The sequence below is a fragment of the Aulostomus chinensis genome, chromosome 10 (assembly GCF_037954235.1).
Source record: "Aulostomus chinensis isolate RoL2024-O1b breed Wild chromosome 10, RoL_Achi_v1.0, whole genome shotgun sequence".
Lineage (NCBI taxonomy): Eukaryota > Metazoa > Chordata > Actinopteri > Syngnathiformes > Aulostomidae > Aulostomus > Aulostomus chinensis.
Genome location: NC_141329.1, coordinates 9,715,282 through 9,735,366, shown reverse-complemented (window position 1 = coordinate 9,735,366; position 20,085 = coordinate 9,715,282). Strand labels below are relative to the sequence as shown.

At 41.6% G+C, this 20,085-nt stretch overlaps 1 protein-coding gene across 1 annotated transcript in view; it reads right to left on the bottom strand.

The window, feature by feature from the left end:
• Positions 1-20,085, bottom strand: part of LOC147254348 (calsyntenin-2-like) — a 239,670-nt gene that overhangs the window by 37,540 nt on the left and 182,045 nt on the right. The gene's annotated exons all lie outside the window — the stretch shown is intronic.

The window sequence follows — 20,085 nt, the reverse complement described above, 5'->3', positions numbered from 1 at the left end:
GATGTCTTTTCTTAGCCACTGAGCCCAATAAATAGACTGTTGGTCCGTCTTTATTTTCGAGTTGTGCCACGTGGATGCATATTTTTGAGTAGAGTGTGAAATTTTACACCTCTCATGTACCTCTTGCCAAACCACCCTAGAATAGGATTGCTCATCTTACTTTTAACTGTTTGTGCTAGAACCTACTTAGGTTTGAAGGAGGAGGTGAGTTCCTGCTCATTCAGGACTCAGTCCAGATCAGCACCAGCTTCATCATAATGTTAACATCAAAGGCAAAACTGCAATATTTCATGTTTGGCAATGATAAACCAGTTCTCTTCTTGGACTCACATAATTGATCCTACTGAATTCAAGGTTTTTTTTTTGCCACCCGCGGTGGAGGATTGTCACCTAAGCGTGGTCCCCTACTTCTGTGGCTCCTCTCGATCTCATACTCGTCCCCCTGTAGCCCCGGTCCTTCGTTCAGTTTCTTCTTTATCTAATCGTTCATCGCATTCCCTGTTCCTTTTCAGTCCAATCAGCTTAATGTTTTTACATCTCCCTCATTTTCCTAATCATCAGAACGGCTCCATAGTGGCTCCACTCTCTGTTTTAGCACTTTGTTTTCATCAATCGTGCTCGCGTTGTTATCCTACACATCAGCAATGCCACTTTCTGCCTCTTTGAGTCAAGTCTGCAAAGAATTTACTGTGTTTTTGAGCTCTGTTGTGTCCGACAAAATCATCCACACGTCACTTGCCGCTTTAATCAGGGTCGTGCTCATCTTTGATATTTCAGCGAGGATATCCCCCATGTTGTTTCTTTGGTTAGCTTTGCTGTTAATGGGGTTAGTGAGGTTAGTTTCCATGGTAGTTGAAGTCTTCAAGCGAGTTTGCACACTTTGTTTTCCCTGGTCTATTGTGTGGTTCAAACCCATGTAACTTCCTGTAACTTTGAGCTGTGTAGGAGCACCGACTACCTACGGCGTTAATTAAGCTTCCATGGAGAGTTTATACCGATATCGAAGGCGCAGCCATGTCCAAGGTCTTCCTCACGTGACTCCCTCCAGGAGGAGAAACTGATGCATTAACAAATTCATCAATCATAATCTTGCTCAGGCTGCACGGTGGTGCGGTGGTCAGCACTGTCGCCTCACAGCTGAGAGGGTCCTGACTCAGGCACGGGATCTTTCTGCGTGGAGTCTGCATGTTCTCCCTGTTCCTGTGTGGGTTCTCTCTGGTACTCCAGCTTCCTCCCACAGTCCAAAGACATCAAGAGGGGACCAGGCTGATTGATACTCTTAACTGACTGTAGGTATGAATGTTTGTCTGTCTAGAAAGAAAGAATGGATCCTCTTGCTCATTCCCAACATGTCAAACTTCACGTTGTAGTGACTGCGGCAGTGCTAATGAACATTTAGCACTCATTTTTTCTCCTAATACTACAATGAACGGTGACAGTGAAGATGATAGAAGCTGTTAAAACTTTCAGATTGTCAATGTGATACAGACGCTCGGCATCTTTTCAGAAAAAAAGAAGATTTTAGTTTGATGAACAAACACGCTAGAGTGCGTGTTGAGATGCCAGCTGGACACACACTGCGGTGTGTTTTGGCTGTACACTGATGGGAAAAAAAGCCACCGACCACTGCGAGTGTGTTTCAAAAGGTGTGTTTTTGTGTTGGCAAGAAAGAAGAATAGAGATTCCACAAGGATGCACCACATGTAAAACCACTCACCAACAAGCAGTCATGCATACACAAACACACAAACATCAATCCGGCATCATTAAGTGTCATCTTCCAAACTTCAAAGCCAAAGTTGCAGCTTTGGAGAGCAGCATCGGCTCGCCTTGCTCATGAAAGCAAAGCAGAAAGTTTTGTATTCCCCGATTGCTTTCCTTTGTCTCTGCCTAATGCAAATTGACAGACGGAAGGAATAAATGAGGGAAAAAAAAATAATCACACAAACAAAAGAGAGGGACGACTCAAAACAACCACAGGACAAACAAAAAAGTGGAGGAACGAAGCAGGGAGAGTGAAAAGAGAGAGAGAGAAAGATAGAGTGAGTTAGAGAACGGAAACATCACACATCAAAGATCCTTTGTCATCTCTTGGGGCACTCAACGGTGAGAAGAAAACAAAAATTGCTATCTGCCCACCTCTATCCCGCTCTCTTTTTCACCTCTCAGTTTATCTGGTCTCTTTTCTTCTTCACCTGTCTCTCCATTAGAACCTGACAGTGGGAGTCATTGCCTCAAGTCCTTTGGAGTTGAAAGTCTTTAGGATATCTGTCACCCAGCCTTATAACTTCAAAGAAGAGATGGAGGAACGAGATAGAAAAGGGAGAAGAATGAAGAGAGATAAGGTAATCTGAGATGGGAGGGTGGCAGGCCAGAGAGATGACAGAGCTGGAGAGAGTAGGGATGAAAGAGAGGATAGAGGAGCGGAGGGGTAGAGCGAAATTAATGACATACTAAAAGCCTTTTTTCCAAGAAAGTGGAGGTGAACTGGGGGGAAAAGTGAGGAAGATTCAAAGCTGGAACTTTATTACGCTGAAAGATGTGCCGGCAAATCAAAGGGAAAAACAATGATGAGAAATCAGAAAAGAATAACACCACTCTATTCCAGCTAATGTGAGGCTCAGACAGTTAGCTTAGCGTGTAGCTTAGCTGCCCCCAGCACTTCTTCAGCTCATTAACCAGAACTTCTTGTTTTTACATTTATAGGGATTAAACAAACCAGATCTTTTACTATACAAGCCCTGAAGGCCCACATTCATTTTGAATGGATCCCACAAATCACAGACTAAAACTCTGAAGTCTTTCAGCAGCAAATCCTGGAGAAGTTACGAAAGATTTAACTCTCAGTTTGCTTTGATGCTTCATGCAGGATAACCTATGATTTTCTTTGGGAAATGAAAGCCCTACATTTTTTTTAAAGAAAAATACCAGGATATGACACACGTGGACAGAGCTGAAGAGCAAGCACGCTACCTAATTTGAGCCCATTTTTCTGCAGAAGAATCTTGCATGATGACCCTCTGCTTTGTGTGCTTCATAAAAAGGTCCGTTGCATTGAATTTCTTTTCTGGCACTGAAAAGAGCAGCACGGTGGTGCAGTGGTCAGCGCTGTCGTCCCACAGCAAGAAAGTTCCTGGTTCAAGTCTCCACAGGATCTTTCTGTGTGGAGTCTGCATGTTCTCCCTGTTCCTGTGTGGTTCTCTCTGGTACTCCAGCTTCCTCCCACAGTCCAAAGACATCAAGAGGGGACGAGGCTGATTGATACTCTAAATTGACCGTAGGTGTGACTGTGAGTGTGAATGGTTGTCTGTCTCTATGTGTTGGTCCTGCGATGGAACAGCGACCTGTCCAGGGTGAACTCCCCCTCTCACCCTGAGAGGGATAGGCTCCACCCCCCGTGACCCTCAACAGGATCAGCAGTAGAAAATGGATGGATGGATTGAGGAGCCTCACAAAACTGTGGAAGACTGTTGTAAAATATAGAAACATTGTATCGTGGTTTTATGTCGCTGCAATGAGTGCCAATCATAGTGACCTTGACCTTTGACCACAAACACTGTTTCACTTTGTACCACATCTAAAGACACCTCCTCAAGGCTTTCCTGAGATGTTGTATTCATGTGAGCAGCTTTCTATGAATAAACTTAAAAACAGCAACGTCCAGCTGTCGCTGCTCAGTCTGACAGCTGTGGAGTGACAAAGATGTGCAGAGACGTGATACAGTGACACGATACCCCCCTGGGTGGTCTTCTATTTCATTTCAACAGATACGGCGAGATCAAGCTACTTTTCTGTTGTGAGCAGAGATGGAAAATCACAGATTTGCAACTATCGCTCTAACGCTCAGAGGCCCGAATGAACAACTACTCTATAACATTAAATATACATTATTATTTTCACAAAAGCAAGTAATTGCATGTATTATTCATGACATTATTTTCTTATGCAAGCTTTGACAAAGGTGGCCCATAAAACTGCCACACTCACATATATTCGATATTTAACAAGCATAAAAACATGCGAATGAGACGTTGTGTTGTAAAAGCAGTCTCATTAACTGTCACCACTGTTGATGGTATTCGCTCTAACTTTGAATTAAACGCAGCTTATTGTCAAGAGAGCTGGACTATAAGACACAACATTTAAATAACAAGCCACTGTGGAGTTATTAAACATTAAAAGTGAACAAAACAAGCATCCTGATGTTTTTCAATACAGTATCGCTGTATTCAAGTGAATTGTCCCTCTAAAATCTCATCATACGTCCAGAGACCAAGAGGAGAAATGGCTATAACATGATGCTATTCTTAGCCTTTAATGTGTGTGTGTGCGTGTGTGTGTGTGCGTGTGTGTGAGTGGACGGACGGCAAGGGGGAGATTGAGGAAAAAAGAAGAAGATTTGGAGAGAGGGAGTTGGGGGGGCAGAGATTGATGAGCATTGCAAACAAGGTGACTTTAAGGAGCGGCAGGGAGGAGGAGCTAAGCAAGAAATGAGAAAGTTACTGTACAGGCAAAGAAAAGCAGAGGTATGGAATGAAAGGATGGATTGGTTGGAGGGATGGGAGGGTGCTGAACCGCAGACAAAGGAGAATCTACAGCTTTTGCATCAGTAGTGCCAGTTAAACTACGTGAGTTACAATGGCACTGTATGGAAGAACCATAATTTCTATTATGCATTACATCATTGTAGCAGTTAAATATTTAGTTTCCAACTCAAAGTTTAAACATTATATATGAAATTGATATTCTATCCTTCAAATTTTACCAAAAATGAATGACTTTTTCTTCCTGCATCACTTCTTTATGACTCCAGCATGCAGAAAGAACCAGTCTTGTACAGTACAGCTAGCTAGCTTGCAGCTAACATAGACTTACAGCTCAGAGCTCAGGAGACCTCTGTTTTTAGTACTTGAAAGGCAAAAATGGAATTTTTGGATGAAGTGTCACTGTAAAGGAATAATCCATTTTGTTACGAGCATTTTATTAATTCCCTGTCTCAAAAATTAGATGAGAGGATCGGTACCACTCTGGTGTTAGCTGGATGAGTATGAAGCTACAGCTATCAGTTACTCCATCAATGGAATATACTTAAAAACACTTCTAAATATTTATAACCAACATGATATATGTGGCTTCTTTAGTCATTTAAAAGAAGAAATATCAAGTTTTTAATTTTGAGGTTTTATAGGGTTACGTCCAGGGCAATTCTGTGGTGAGGACTCTAGGAAATCACATGCTAACTGGTCCCTAGCTTCAAATACATAATGAGATTGACTGATATTTAACCCCCAGCAAGAATGCAAATGAATGTTTTTCAGAAAGTAAATTAGTACTTTAGGGGTCTTGAGTCCAAGCATTGTGTCTATTAGCATGTGAAGACACTCCTAATACTGCTGTGCCAACTTGGTTTTGATAAAATGTGCAAAGCCAGTGAATAGACAGTCATATTAGATATAGAATTTGATCAGAAAATGTTGATAACAGCTCAGTGAATGCTGCATCATTAAAGCAAGGGTTTGTGCCTCATTCTATTAATCTAGCCTCATAAAATTCTGTTTGCTAACACATAATTGCCATAACAAGGTGTCAACATGGAAGCTATTATCATGTCAATTGTTGTAAGCACCCAGAATGGGTTGTCTGAGAGCCTATAATTACAAAAATAGAAGAAACAATTAAAAAAAGAGTGATAACAGAGGTCCAGTTTCTGGTGGATGTGTGTCATGTTGTGAACTGAATGTGTGTGTGCGTGTGTTTATGGGAGATATACTTGAAGGTGACTATGAATTACCGGCTGGCAAAAGTGACTAATTAGAGTAGCAATTATACAGCCACTCTCGGCAGAGGCTGAGAGTCAACAGCCAAATGACCTCTCCACAAGCTCATAACAACACAAACACACACAGGCACCGACACTAACACACACACACACACACACACACACACACACACACACACTCAGAACACACTCAAATATCTAGAGGGTTTTCGGCTACATGACCATTTTAGTGAGACTGATCGCATTGATCTTCTCACCCTGTTGGGCCTACCCCCCCCCCCCCACACACACACACACACACACACTGAGTTAGGGTTGTACTTATATCTTTGTGAGGACTTACTGTCATTGATGTAATGCTTTTCCTAGCCCTTTATCCGAAACCTAACCATCTCAACTGACTGCCTGACCCTAACCTTGACCCTAAACCTAACTGTAACCTAATTCTGACCTTGATCCTAAAACTAAGTCAAGTGAGGTCAAGTCAATTTCATTTGTATAGCGCCAAATCACAACAAAAGTATCTCATGACACTTCACAAGTAGAGTAGGTCCAGCAGCACACTCCTTCAATGAATTCACACCCAACAATTCTCCATCAGCAAGCACATCAGGCAACGGTGGTGATGAAAACCTTCCTCAAGGTCAAGTCTTGACCTTCAAACGGCAGTAAAGTTAACATAAAAAGAAACCTCTCCAACAGGTAAACCAGGTACACACATGCACGCACACAAACACACACACACAGTTAGGGTTGATGGTATGACTTTGTTGGCCTGTCACTCCTATTACACGAGAAATTTTCGATTTCAGTTGATTAAATAATTGCTGTTTTAAAGCTGTCAAGTGTTGTACAGTTAAACATTACAACTTTTTAGCTCCCGTCTACTCGTCATCTCTTTTGTCTGCTGCCTGATGCTTTAATTGGAGGTTGTCAGGTCTGCGTATGTGCACGTTAATGTCAGCACACCATTCCCTTTTTGTAGAATCACCACAGAAAATTTCAACTTTTAGGGCGGCATGGTGGTCAGCACTGTCGCCTCACAGCAAGAAGGTTCCAGGTTCGAGTCCAAGCTCAGGCGCGGGATCTTTCTGTGTGGAGTCTCCATGTTCTCCCTGTTCCTGTGTGGTTCTCTCTGGTACTCCAGCTTCCTCCCACAGTCCAAAGACATCAAGAGGGAACGAGGCTGATTGATACTCTAAATTGACCGTAGGTGTGACTGTGAGTGTGAATGGTTGTTTGTCTCGAGATGTTGGCCTGTGATGGACTAGTGACCTGTCCAGGGTGAACCCTGCCTCTCGCTTGAACGCCGCTGGGATAGGCTCCACCCCCCTCACAACCCTTAACAGGGTAAGCGCAATGACAAAAGCCATGAAAAGGGGGCAAAATTTTTAGCATTGTCCGTCTGTCCATTGCATTTGTTACCATCATATCCATGGTACGCAGTAAAAAATTTGCCTGAAAGACTTGGATGGTTAAAGGTCAAGGTCGCTGTCACCTCACATAATAGTTTTGGAAGGATTCCTGAAGGAAGTTCCCCAGTCTCACCACGTAATGTCCACTGGGACTCAAACATTAAGTGAATATATTTCAGAGTTGAAAAGGTCAAAGGTCAAGGTCACGGTCACCTCACACGATTGCGCGATCTACTCCTTGAGGAAATTTCTCTGAATGTAACATATTTTGCATTTCTGCATTCTTAGCTTACCCCCTCCCCCCCGCACTGAGTCTTACATAGATCACATTTTATCAGCAAGCTACATCATTTCTTTTTTTCTAGCAGTCTACAAAGCACAAAAACACGCACAGACACTTGTTTCATTTTTTACTAATTTAGAAACACACTGGCACAAATATGATTTTTGGGATCCAAGAGTCTTCCAAATCATTGTTTTTAAAATATTCAATAACACAACTGGGATGATCTTATTACACTCCAGTTGATGCTCAATTAGAAACGAGCGTGTATCTCTGCAGCTGCTCCACAAGATGTAGCCAACTCCAGCATCGAGTTAAGTGTCTGTATCAGCATGCTGATGGACAAAGCGCTTGTGTTCTGGGCTTGTATTCAATATTTTTTCATTTGATTACTGTGTGGAAGGGTTGGGTGGAGGGATTAAAACCCTCATATCAGATCAGAGACAAGATAGATGACATGAGCTGAAAGTGCCTGAAGTTAAACATTTTTTTGCTCATCCTTACAGTACAGCCCTTTCCTTCATCATCTGTTCCCCTTATTTTGTAAAAATAAAGAAAAAACAAAAAAGAAAAACACACATGCTGCAACAGGGAAGTGTATTACTACTTCAAATTCAGAAGTGCCTGTTGTTGTTTAAGTTAAATACCAGAAGAAGGGAGGCATAACCATGCACAATAATGTTAAACTTAGGGGAAAATGCACTAAATAAACAAGTTTGTGGCAAAAGTAACGTGAATGGATGTCGGTGGACCGCAACTCTACATGCAAAATATTACTATCGCAATACTATTTCATGTTTGAAAGCTAACAAAATGTCGGCCTGCTGTTGGATGCAGGATGTGAAGCACTACAGGTGCATGATGTGGAGTGTCTTCTAAAGATTTTTTAAGAGAGCTTCTGTCCGTATACTCAGAGGCAATCTCAGGAAGAGCATGTTGCTTGAAATGTCACACAGATAAGATAAAAGTCCCTTTAACAGGAGCAATTTGGTGTGCGGATCTCACCCACTTGCAACTTAAAGATAATCTTCATTGCTCCTCTGAGAGAAGGTGACAAAGACGAGATGGGCTTTCCATTGGCTGAAATTTAAAAATGCGACTAAACAGTCTGACAAATGTAAAAATACTAGATATTTTACAGTAGTAGCGGGGACCTCCAGGTCTCCACATGAAGGAGGTTGCCCAGTGTCCAATGTGTTTTTGGCACATGAATAAAACCAGAACACAAGATTTGAAGCCACATCTTCCAAGAAGTAGAGCAAACAAAATAGATAGGGTGGTGTCTCTTGATATTTTGGCCATCTGCAGGTCCATAAAGGATGTATATCTTTATTGAAAGCTATTCAAAACTTGCTTTTTGTTTTTTTGTTGGGGGGGGGGGGGCTGCTGATTCCACGTAACGCCTGGATTTATGTTTTCTACATACATGATGCTAACCAACGATTAGCTGGTAGGTTACTTTAAATACAACAAACTGCAATGGAGGAGAAGATTGTGGCAAAAAGAATACGCTCGACTCTCTGGGAGGGTGAGACGGAAATGGGAACAGGGAGTGTGAAACTGAAGCGGCTTCAGCAACAGCACGAAAGGAAAACAAGGTCCGATGGGTTAAAAGCACCAAACAGAGCAGAAAGTAACTACAGACCTTTAACACAGCGATGGAATGAGATAGATTGGTGAGAAACTTTGTGCCATCTCGCCTACCAACACTCTACATTCATCACACGCCTACTGTGACAATACACACGGCACAGATACCCCCTACACCATATCTATCTCATTCCTTCCCCATCTCACTTCAACTCTTTCTCATCCTGTTCTCTAACCACACTTAAGGTCAGGGTGGGACATGAACAATTAATCTTCACTGCAGATTCTGGCAGCAGCCCTCCTGGAAATGCTTTAGGCTTTTGGAGGTAAAAACTGCACTGCACATAAACTTTCCTTCTTAAAAACTATTTGGGTAGACAGAAAGTCTCAGAGGAAAGTTTGGGAGTGTGATTTAGCCAGAAAGAAAGACAAATTGGTGGGGGAAAAACAAAGAAATTGAGTGGGAAGAAAGGGCGAATGGTTAAAGCAGTGATTCGCTTGAAGAAGAGGGGATTCAGCGAACCTATTTGGTCTAGATTAATATGATGAATGGACCAGAAGAGTAGCTTTGCTGTGCTGTTATTTTCTTTTATTGCCTCCACAAGAGAGGTTATTTTTTTAATGCTAATATCTGTCTGTCTATCAGCAGGATTATATAAAAAAATGCCAATATTCAGGAAGGAGTGGAACATGGCGCCAGGGACGAAATGACATTTAAGGACAGAAAATGTGAATGTCCCCGAGTGCTCAACTTATGGTACTGATGCTGTTGATCGAGTGTTTAAGTAGCGGCTGTGATGCTAATTTCTACAGATGATTTTGAAACAAAACTTCCCAGACTTCCTTTAGAAGTCTTACTGTAGCAACGACTGACAATCGCTCGCCCTGACCTACGTAGATCTGATGCTCCAGAGGTGTGGTGTTGATACCAGCCACCAGGCTGATAAGAACCTGCTCCTGTTCTACAACAGCTTTACAGCTAGCAATGAGCTAGTCACCGCTAGCATGTGCTGGCTGTCAGCGCAGGGACAGTGTGGTGAAGATTTCAAGTCCAGAAAATCACAGATTTGGTATGCGTTAATTCACATGATAGACACATTGATCACGTTGGCTTTCACTGTGGGTTGTGTAGGTTTCACTGGTCCTGCCCTGCGAGTTTGGGTTTCCTTTCACTGTAAAATTACATGCAATATTTCTGAAATTCACACACATTTCCAATGCATATATGGGGGGCATAGAAGTGTGTGCAACCTCGGTAGTACGCACACAGACCTACATACATGTAACATGCATCCTATTTATTGAGATAATTAACCCCATTGAAACGACTCACATACTGTAAATGTTCTTCCATCAAGAAACCTAAAGACCAATTACTGCAGTTATTACCAGTGGACTGAAGTAGACCACTATTCATCTCAAAGGATTTCACATGGCGTAACAATTAACTTGGATGTGCCCACAGGGTCTGGAGACAGGACTTTAAACTTGCTATTACAAGACTGGGGTCTTGACCTGGACCTCTCTTTAGGGACTTGAGACTTGTACGTGTCATTGAGATTTCTATTACAAAGACAGACAGTTTGCTTTGGACCATTACTGCTTTTTAATTTAGTATTACATCATTTGAAACTTGTCCTTAAGGACTTGGGATGTGACATGGAAGATTTTCTTAAAAGGCATCAGGCATGACTCATTCTGTCTCGACCACTACAATTACCCCAACAAAAATATATTGGAAGCTGCATACGAACAGAGATTTGCGCGCGCGTGTGTGTGTGCGTGCGTGCACGCGTGTGTGTTTGCAATACAGAATGATTTTATTTGTGAAGCCCACTGTGATGGAGGAGATTGAGACGCTTCAGAAGAATATGATAAGAAACGATAATGCTGTCTGTGATGAATGAGGGATATCATACCGAGAAGGCTGCCATGACAAAACCTGCCTGCTACGATTACGGATATTAAATTATTACTGCACATGTCATTTTGTCTTCCTACACTCTGGGTGTCTGTATTGATCTCACGTCTATCATCCTGAGCGAGTATCTATGTGTGTCTTGCTTACCAAATCCAGATCATATTTGAGAGATATCACCAATTAAGTATGTTATTGCTCCCATTTTGTTTGGAACTCTTCCAGCTTTTCCCCAAAATATGTAATATACAGATGTGTGTCCCTCCCAGTGGGAGGCCGTTTGTGTCTGTTCTCCCCTTTTGCTACCGCCTCTCTCCATCTTTCTTCCCTGCACCTATTATTCTCTCTCGATCTCTGGCCCCTGAGGTGATTCTCTGTTTCACCTTCATTTTCTTTCCCTTTTTTCATCCCGTGATCCATTTCTACCACCTCATATTTCGAAGGTTATTGATCCCTGCTGTCAATAGGATCCTCCACCTGAATACAGAGAAGCCATCTGCATGAACACAAATCGAAAGAAAAGATTGTGACAACTCTGCTCTTCACAATAGAAATCTATTGTTTTCATGTGGAGATCCACTGGGTGAGGATGCAGGGACTGTGACACAAAAGAACTGTACGCTCCGCTTGGTGTAATTCACAGGTAAAGCGGCATGGATGTGCGTGTACAAAGACCAGCGAAAGTCTCCCTTTCCCTCTTGAGGTGCAGCTGGGCAGCAGTCACAGCATTTGTGAGTAAAGCTGTGAGATCTCAGCCTTGAGCTGTGTAAACAGTGAAGTCTTGGTCCTTACCCACAGCTAGATGATAGTTCAGAACACACACACAAACACAAACACAAACACACACACACACACACACACACACACACACACACACACAAATATCACACTGGAGCTGAAGGCCATAAAAAAATGTCAGGGACGTATTACCCTGTATGGTTTTGTGTGTGTGTGTATGGGGCTACTCTTGGCATGCAATTCAGACAGGAAGACCCTGTGTGTGTGTGTGTGTGTGTGTGTGTGTGTGTGTGTGTGTGTGTGTGTATGTGTGTGTATGTCCATCACACTCTTGAGCCAGTTGGTGCAGCAGAGCTCTAAATTTAGCTGGCTCTTTAGTGGGAGTCATCTATCTTTCAGTATGACCCCTCCCGCGAGGAGGGAAATGCTGCTGCATGTCTGTGTGTGTGTGTGAGTGCATTTGACAGTGTAAAGCACCAGCACAGACACTTGCTTGCTATTTGCATGAAAGGCTTTTTACACAATCTTGTATCACCATCTGCCAGAAACTGTATCTAAAATGAAGACATTTAAAATAAATGAGTCCGCTCATAATTGAACAGAGGATGAACCCCCACCCCCACCCCATCCCCTCCCCACACACATACACACCCCAGAGGTCAACAGATCAATACTTGATGCAAAAGGATCAGGAAGGTGCTGAAAATAATGTTGACCATAACAGTAAATCACTCACCTTTCGAAAAGTGTGATGAACTCAGTAATTCACCACGATGCTGAATTTACGAGTCAAAAAAGCACAACCTTCATTTGCACATCCATTTGGTGCAAAATTGGGACAACAGCTGTGTGTGCTATTTTTTTCAGTGTGTGTGGAAATTGTTTGTGCTCCTCATTGCAGGTATCTGGGCCTGAGAGACAGGCAGCTCCTCTCCTGGTGACACAGATGTTCTGCGGCACACTTCCATTGGTTCATGCAGACGCTTTTTTTTTTTTTTATACCCTAATTTGAAATTGAAAACAACATAATCTCAAATCCTCATCAGGTTGTGTGCTCCCCAAACATGCAGAAGTTTTCGAACAAGGACTTCCTGATGACAAGAGTCAACAACAACACATCAAGTGTTGGAAAATGCCAGATGCTCCATCTTCCAGTCGTGCTCTGGAGATGTTTGCTCACACAATAAGACTGGACTGGCGAGAGGAAAAAGGGAAAAAAATGGCTGTTTTGCATCGCCTATTGTCACATTCAAACATTTTTAAAGTGAACATGGGACCCTTTCAATCTGCTGGTAATTTTTTATACCTACATACATGATGATGGCATTTAAATCAATAGTTACTGACAAACTGCTTAAAGTGGTATGATAAACCTTAATTTAGGACCTTAATGTTGAGGTCTTTGTGCTTCAAGGTGACAAAATTGAAAACAATGAATTCACCAATGGACAATTTGAAAGGGAAAATGATAAAATGAAAGGTAACATGTACATGTATACGTGTATGCATGTACTGTACTGTATGTGTGAGTATGTGCTATATGCATATATTCATTAGTAAGCACCATATTCTTGTTTTAAGTTGACTTTTAACTGAACTGTCGATTTATTTATTCATTTATCGAGCTATCTATTTTTCAACATATTCTTTTAATCTTTTATATCCGTATCTAATCATCATGCATTTGCAAGCTTTATGTCACGCTGTACTTTATTTACTACTTATTATGTATGCTTTGTGTTGCTTGGGATGTAAACTGTACGCACACTTTGCACAGAGGAAGTTCCTAACAGGTAAATGAAGCGAAAAAGGGATTACCGGTACTTAAAATAAATAAATGAATTACACCGAATAGAAAAAAAGTCAACTGTCATCAAGTGAAACACTGTGAGTCACATTCTCATCAAAAGCCAAGCAGCTGCTATGTGCTCATCTTTGAGCGTCTCAGATTGGCCGGCCTGCAGCCTGAAGCCACCAGCACACTGACTGAGAGGTGCCCTCTTAAATGATTGAGACGGAGGTTAGGCCAACATGCCAAGAAGCTGCTTGATGGGAAGAGGCATAGCGGGCCGTCTGAGACCATTAATTTAAACTGCTTCTTACTCTGCAATGCAGAGTAGGAACTTTTATAGAGACTAACTGAAACTGGGGCAAACTCTCTCTAATCTTTTGACCACTCTGAGACCAGAAGAATCAGAGAAACCGTGAAAGAAGCTGGAATTCTCCGTAACACTGATGTTTGTAGCGTCAGAATGATGTTTAAACTGTTGCTTTAAGCTAAACGCACTGCATAATGTTGCCTTCAAAATGCCTTTTTATTTGTACAATGGGTCACGTAAAAATAAGTACAGCGCTCAGGGTGTTTTTCAAAATCAATCCCATTAATTAAGGATCATTACGTTTGAGAGGGAGCCTTGTTGCATTCTTGTTATGCTTGTACACACACCTTTACTGCTATGCTTCTGTCTCTGCACCATCACCAACATGGAGCAGGGGAAAGAAAGCTAAGGAACACATTTAACTCTTCCTACCAAAGTATAGGAGTATGGTAGATGTATAAACTGGCAAATGTGTACCAATTTGAACATAGAGATATAGAGAACATCTATAGATGAATGCCATTATCTGCGCTCAATTAATCACTCAAGAGCCCATTAACAGCTCACCAGCAACCAATTTGTGAATCTATTGTATGTGACATAAGAGAAACTCTTCTCGTGGAGCACTCAGTGGCTGGAAAAAATGGAGAAAGAATACACAGTATATTTCACTTAAAGCGGAAGCTTTTAGTTGGTTTATTTAAGCTCAGATCAAAGCATTCCTTCATAATTGAGCCCATGGCTGGATAACTAAGTCATGGATTATACCAGAAAATGCCTTTTAGAGTTTGGAAATGGACATTTTTGGGGCGGAAATTTAGCTGTTGCTAGATGCCAATCATAATTAGCTTTATGCTAAATGTACATGGCTGATTCCCTCTGGATTGCAGAAAAAAAATGCAAGTTGAAAAATAAAAACTTCTTCATGAGCTCCTGACACCTACTGCAGACTACTGAATCAGAATCAGAATCAGAATGAGTTTTATTGGCCAAGTATGTTCACAACATACAAGGAATTTGACTCCGGCAGTTGGTGTCACTCATGGAATGAGCAGAAGAAACATAGACATAACATAAATATAAATAATAGAAAATATATACAATAGAAAATATACACACCTATGCAAAGAGACAATATGTACAAAATATGATGCAAAAACACAATTGGTGCAAGGTACCAATGTAGTGCAGACTTGAGTGAGTGTCCAGTTAAACATGAGTGTGTGACCACTCAACAGTGCAGTGATATGGCAGTGGGAAAGAAACTGTTTTTCAGAAAAGGCCAAACACACTTTATGAGTGTTGTTTGAACTTAATGATTGTCTTAATTTCCTCCTGGTCATACGTTTTGCAGTGCATCGAGGTGTAGTAGTTGTCAATAGCAGAACCTACTCACGATTCATGCGGGGAAGTTTGAATCATTCGCTGCCCAACGCACTGATTGGTATCATATGGGTCAAGACCGCGAGGATCTCCCGGTCTTCTTGTTAAAGTGGTGCAGCATATTACTTTTTAGTATTGCCAGGATAGTTTCATATAACCCACTGTTGTCCACCTGAAAAAAAGTTCTACTTGAGGGTGTTTGCTTGATTGCTCTCCTGGAAAAATAAGTGTTTTCCAAGGGGTAATGTCACTCAAATCCAATCTCAACTCTCAGTAGGGACATCATTCAGATCTCAATTATCCCACTCGGTTTTCTTGTTCTTGCAGCTTAATGGCCCGAGGTGACTTCTCATTGATTTTCTCCTCTCGCCTAAATCCCTCCACTCTGTCACATGGAGACACAATGTCGGCTTTGTCCTTACTGTACAGTGAGTATTTCCATTTCTGTCTCTATGTGAAACACATTATCAAAATCTTTGGGAACATAGAGGCTATAAAGCCCTGCTGACAAGTGATGATGGGCAATCGAAAAAAACAACAACAACCTTTTTATGGTGCTAATGGTTCCAAAGTGTGTCCATCAGCAGCCCACAATGATAAAAATAACAAACAAAAAAAAAAACAACCCAAATCACCTCAAATGATTCACGGATGCTTGTTTAGGGTGAAATCATTTAGAGTGCGTAAAGCTGGTGAAATGATGAGATCTGTAAATCCTTAGTATCCTGACTTACAATGACTTTGCACTTTAGAGGCTTTGCAGGGGCTGAATTTGTCATTTACTGTATGTAGAGCTGGCATTCGCTTCCCCAACTCCTGGATCAAATGAAAGACTGTTCACTTACAGCTGTCTCAATGTTTACCAGAGCCATAGAGATACGTTCCATGGTCCACGCCAAACCTGGCACTTCTGCAGTTTTGTTAGGGTCGAGTATATCACTGCGCAACCCTTTTGTTTGAGCTATGTCGTGAATTGTAACCCTAGCAATTGAGACGGAGGCAGATAAATGCGGCTACAAGCAGTTCCTCAACCGCTATTAAACATCAAACGAGAGGAGGACGATTTTTCACACGGACTATTTCCTCGATATCCTCAAAACAAATGAGCACAAACTGAAGAAGGTGATTGCTGTCCCTGCTTTACAACATTGACTGAAAACCAGACTTTGCTACAACTACACGATGATTTAAATCCTAGAGCTCCCTCGGGGCAGGTTTGTACAGCTCAGGAGAGGGCGTCAAGAAAGGAATCAGTCCATCTTCCATCTATTCTGTTGCTGGATAAACAGCAGAATTCTACACAGTAAACCATAAACCGTGCTGCTTCCTGTGGGCCAGACTGGTATCACTAAAAGTCGTGTGAATAGCAGGCCATTCCGTAAGTCATTTGGGGTGATTTTATGACACATTCTGTGTTTTCCGTGTTGATTGTGTTAATTTAGTGTTTTTATTTCAACCCAAACCTGATCTTTTCCTAACCCCAACATAGTACTTTTTTGTGCCTGAACCTAACCAGACCTTCAAACTGAGAGCTACTGCAACGTGACTGCTTTGTTAGACTTTGGTCAAACAATAAAACGGTGTAAATATGAATGTAGACTCTGTTACTGCATTGTCTATTTCTTGCATAAAATGTTGTCAGAACCACACTTTAGTGGACTGTTGAGTTGTTAAATGAATTGGTCGTTTGCACTCTGGCGCCACATTGGACACAATCATCACCAGGCACATGACGCACCATCTCTTGGCAATGCAAGTCTATGGGCTGCTAAGTGCCATGCGGAAAACAAAGACTGCGTAGACACAGCACGCCAAATGTCCTTTAAAGTGCCATATTATTTGAATTTGAGCCCATGAGATCATGTCGTGCAGGTTTACATAAATGGATGGCCTTCTTAAAGTCAATCACATCATCACCATTCAAATGAAAGAGAGCTGCCATGTTCCTGCAGCACCCAGACTTACACCCCTTGCTGAACACCTGCAGGGGCTCAATCAGTTCTGGCTCATGACGAAAACACGCTGGAGAGTGACAGTCCTCTTTGTTAAGCTGCTTGAATGAAACTATTCATGGGAGTGAAGAAAAAAAAAAAAAAGAAAACTTAATGCAAAGCTCCACAAAGAAGTCAATACAAATCTCTGGCAATCTCTCTTAACAATGCAGCCAGCAAAGATAAAAAAAAAAGCTTAAATACAGTTAATCACACTGGACACAATGAACCTGTGATGTCACGGTGCCTAAAACTGCTGTTGTTAACAGACTTTAATTTTTTCCTTTTTTTTTTTTTTTAAGTAAAACTAATATCAGCAACCATCGCTTCCTATCATTACAGTCATTATGCACCAACCTGCCATACCTGATTGGGTCTTACGAGAAATTAATTGGAGTTGTGTGATAAACCAAGATGTGGAAGGGTTGTGTGGGTTGGTGGTTTTCGGGAAGTTCATTTTGTTTTAAAGACATAAGCAGATGAGGAGGAAGTTGGGAGAAGGCGAGATGAGATAGCGACTTAATGAAAGTTTCCTCACAAGCCCTGGGGTTTCACAGTCAATTCTTAACAAAGGACGATGAGGGGGACGAGCAAGAAAAAAAAAAAGTTAAGTGCAGTTAAACAACTATTGTGCAGCTGGGTACAAAGATATATGGGCAGCCAGCATCTTCGGAAAAACTTTAATCACCAAGAGGAAGTAAATGAAAAAAGAAATCACCAAGCTGAGATCAATTTAGATACAAGTATTGAATTAACTAACCACCCAAATTCTTCTTTTGACCACCAAAAACAGCCAATTATTCCAAGTTTCATTCGGTGTGGACGGAAGTAGCTGTGATGTGTTGCTTGTAATCACAGGTAGAAGTGCATTTTATGACTCCAGAGAGAAAAGTAAACCGGGTTGATGTCTACATTATGAAACAGCGATAGTTTCTGTTGCTATCAATGCACACCGCCTCACGACACACTGTGGAAAATGTTGAATACCTCCTAGGAATGCTTATGTCAAGCCCTTATTTGATTATTGATATCATCGACCACCTACTTCTTGTTTAAAAAAACGAAGAAAAATTGCGATTCCAATTTTCTTCCCAATCCGTGTGAGTAAAAATCTCAGAAAACCAGGCCTTCATGTAAAATTGTGTTGCACCGCCCCCTTTTTGTGATTAATCTCAGGACAAGGCAAACGACAGAAGGGCTGTAGCTTCAAATAGTTAGCTGCTAGCATCAACCAACATGTGAACAATCGTATTATTTAGGATTGAAGAAGTAAATTACCTTAGCTACAGGATTTAAAACCCAGTGCTGCTGGTCTCTCTAAATTGGCATCATAAATTGCTCATGTGGATCACCGACCCGACCTGCCTGAGATACATTTGTGGATAATGAACTAAAGCCAGTGAATTCAGTTGAATTTTTGTGCTGGTTACTCTATCAGCAGTGTTACAGCCATAGTGAGAATAAAGACCAATATACACTGGCCAATAAACCTTCGCACACCTGCTAACATCTGGCTCTCCTCTGAAATGGAGAGCAGAACAGATTTATTTGGCATTCAATGCTGTTTCAGAGGAGTCTGCACAGGTATTTAGCAACTCCAGCTATAATTGGTTTTGATGTAAACACAAATGTTGAAAGCTCTTAATTAAATTGTGGGCTGATTCTGATGCGATGCTAGGACTCAAAAGAAATATGAAACAATTCTGTCAAAGGCCGTCACCTCCACTCCCTGAAAAAGAAAACACGCAAAAACATAAAAACAACACAAACAGAACGGCTACTCATCTACTCAATGTGGGAAAGGGGTCAATCACCTTTTTTGCGGGTTAACCTGGATTTTAAAAAGCTTGCATAAACAGGGTTATGTGCTGTGGAAAAGGCTACAACCTTGTTTTTCCAAGAAAGAATTGCAATGGCGTGCTCCAGAAAACACACACACACACACACACACACACACACACACACACACACACACACGCACTTTCATACCCATCAGTTAGGAGAAAGTCTTCCTCCTGTTGCTTCTGAGACAGTAGAGGCCAGTGGGATTCTGTGAGAATTTCTCAGTGTCTAAATTCCTGCGTATGATGCTTCAGACACACCATGCGCAGTCAGCAAGTTGATGTATGGAGTGATCTGTCTGATTAAATTAGCCCTTGGTGATCTCCAGGCTCAGCTGTGCATCTCTCCCCGGAATGAGATGTCCTTGCTGGCTGCGAGCGTTGTGTTACGAGACAAGGTGACCCGTCTGACTTTATGACAGCATTCTTGATCAACGGACAGCTGCTTTCTACTCAAACCCACAGATGACCCTGGAGCGAGCAAGTGTTCTTGCTTCTAAACCAGACTGTTGGCGATCAGTGCAGAGAAAAAATAGCGTTCTTTTTTTAGTCGATAGAAATGTAATTATTATTCAAAAAAAAAAAAAGAAGAAAAGATTAATGAGAAAATGGCACATTCTAACTCGCGGTTCATTGGATTTCCCACTTGTACAAACATTTCTGTACAAAAAAAAGAACAAAATATCTAATTCAATTCCATGGAGAAACATTTGTATGACATGTCAGAAAGTCTTCGAATCTGTGGCAAATATTCATAGCTGAGTGATTCAATTAATTTAAAAACTTACACGCTTATTAAGAAGAGTGCTGTGATAGTTCTCTAAATTAATTGGGGTTAATTAAAGGTTAAGGCTTTTTTATTTTAAGAGGATTTCTTGTGCAGTCAAGCACTAAACAGCACACAAAGCTCACACACACACACACACACACACACACACACACACACACACACACACACACACAAAAGTTGTCACTGTGTACGTGATGCCAGTTTCTGTGGACGGATCATTAGTCGTCCCTCCGGATTAAATCTCCTGTCACACTTGTT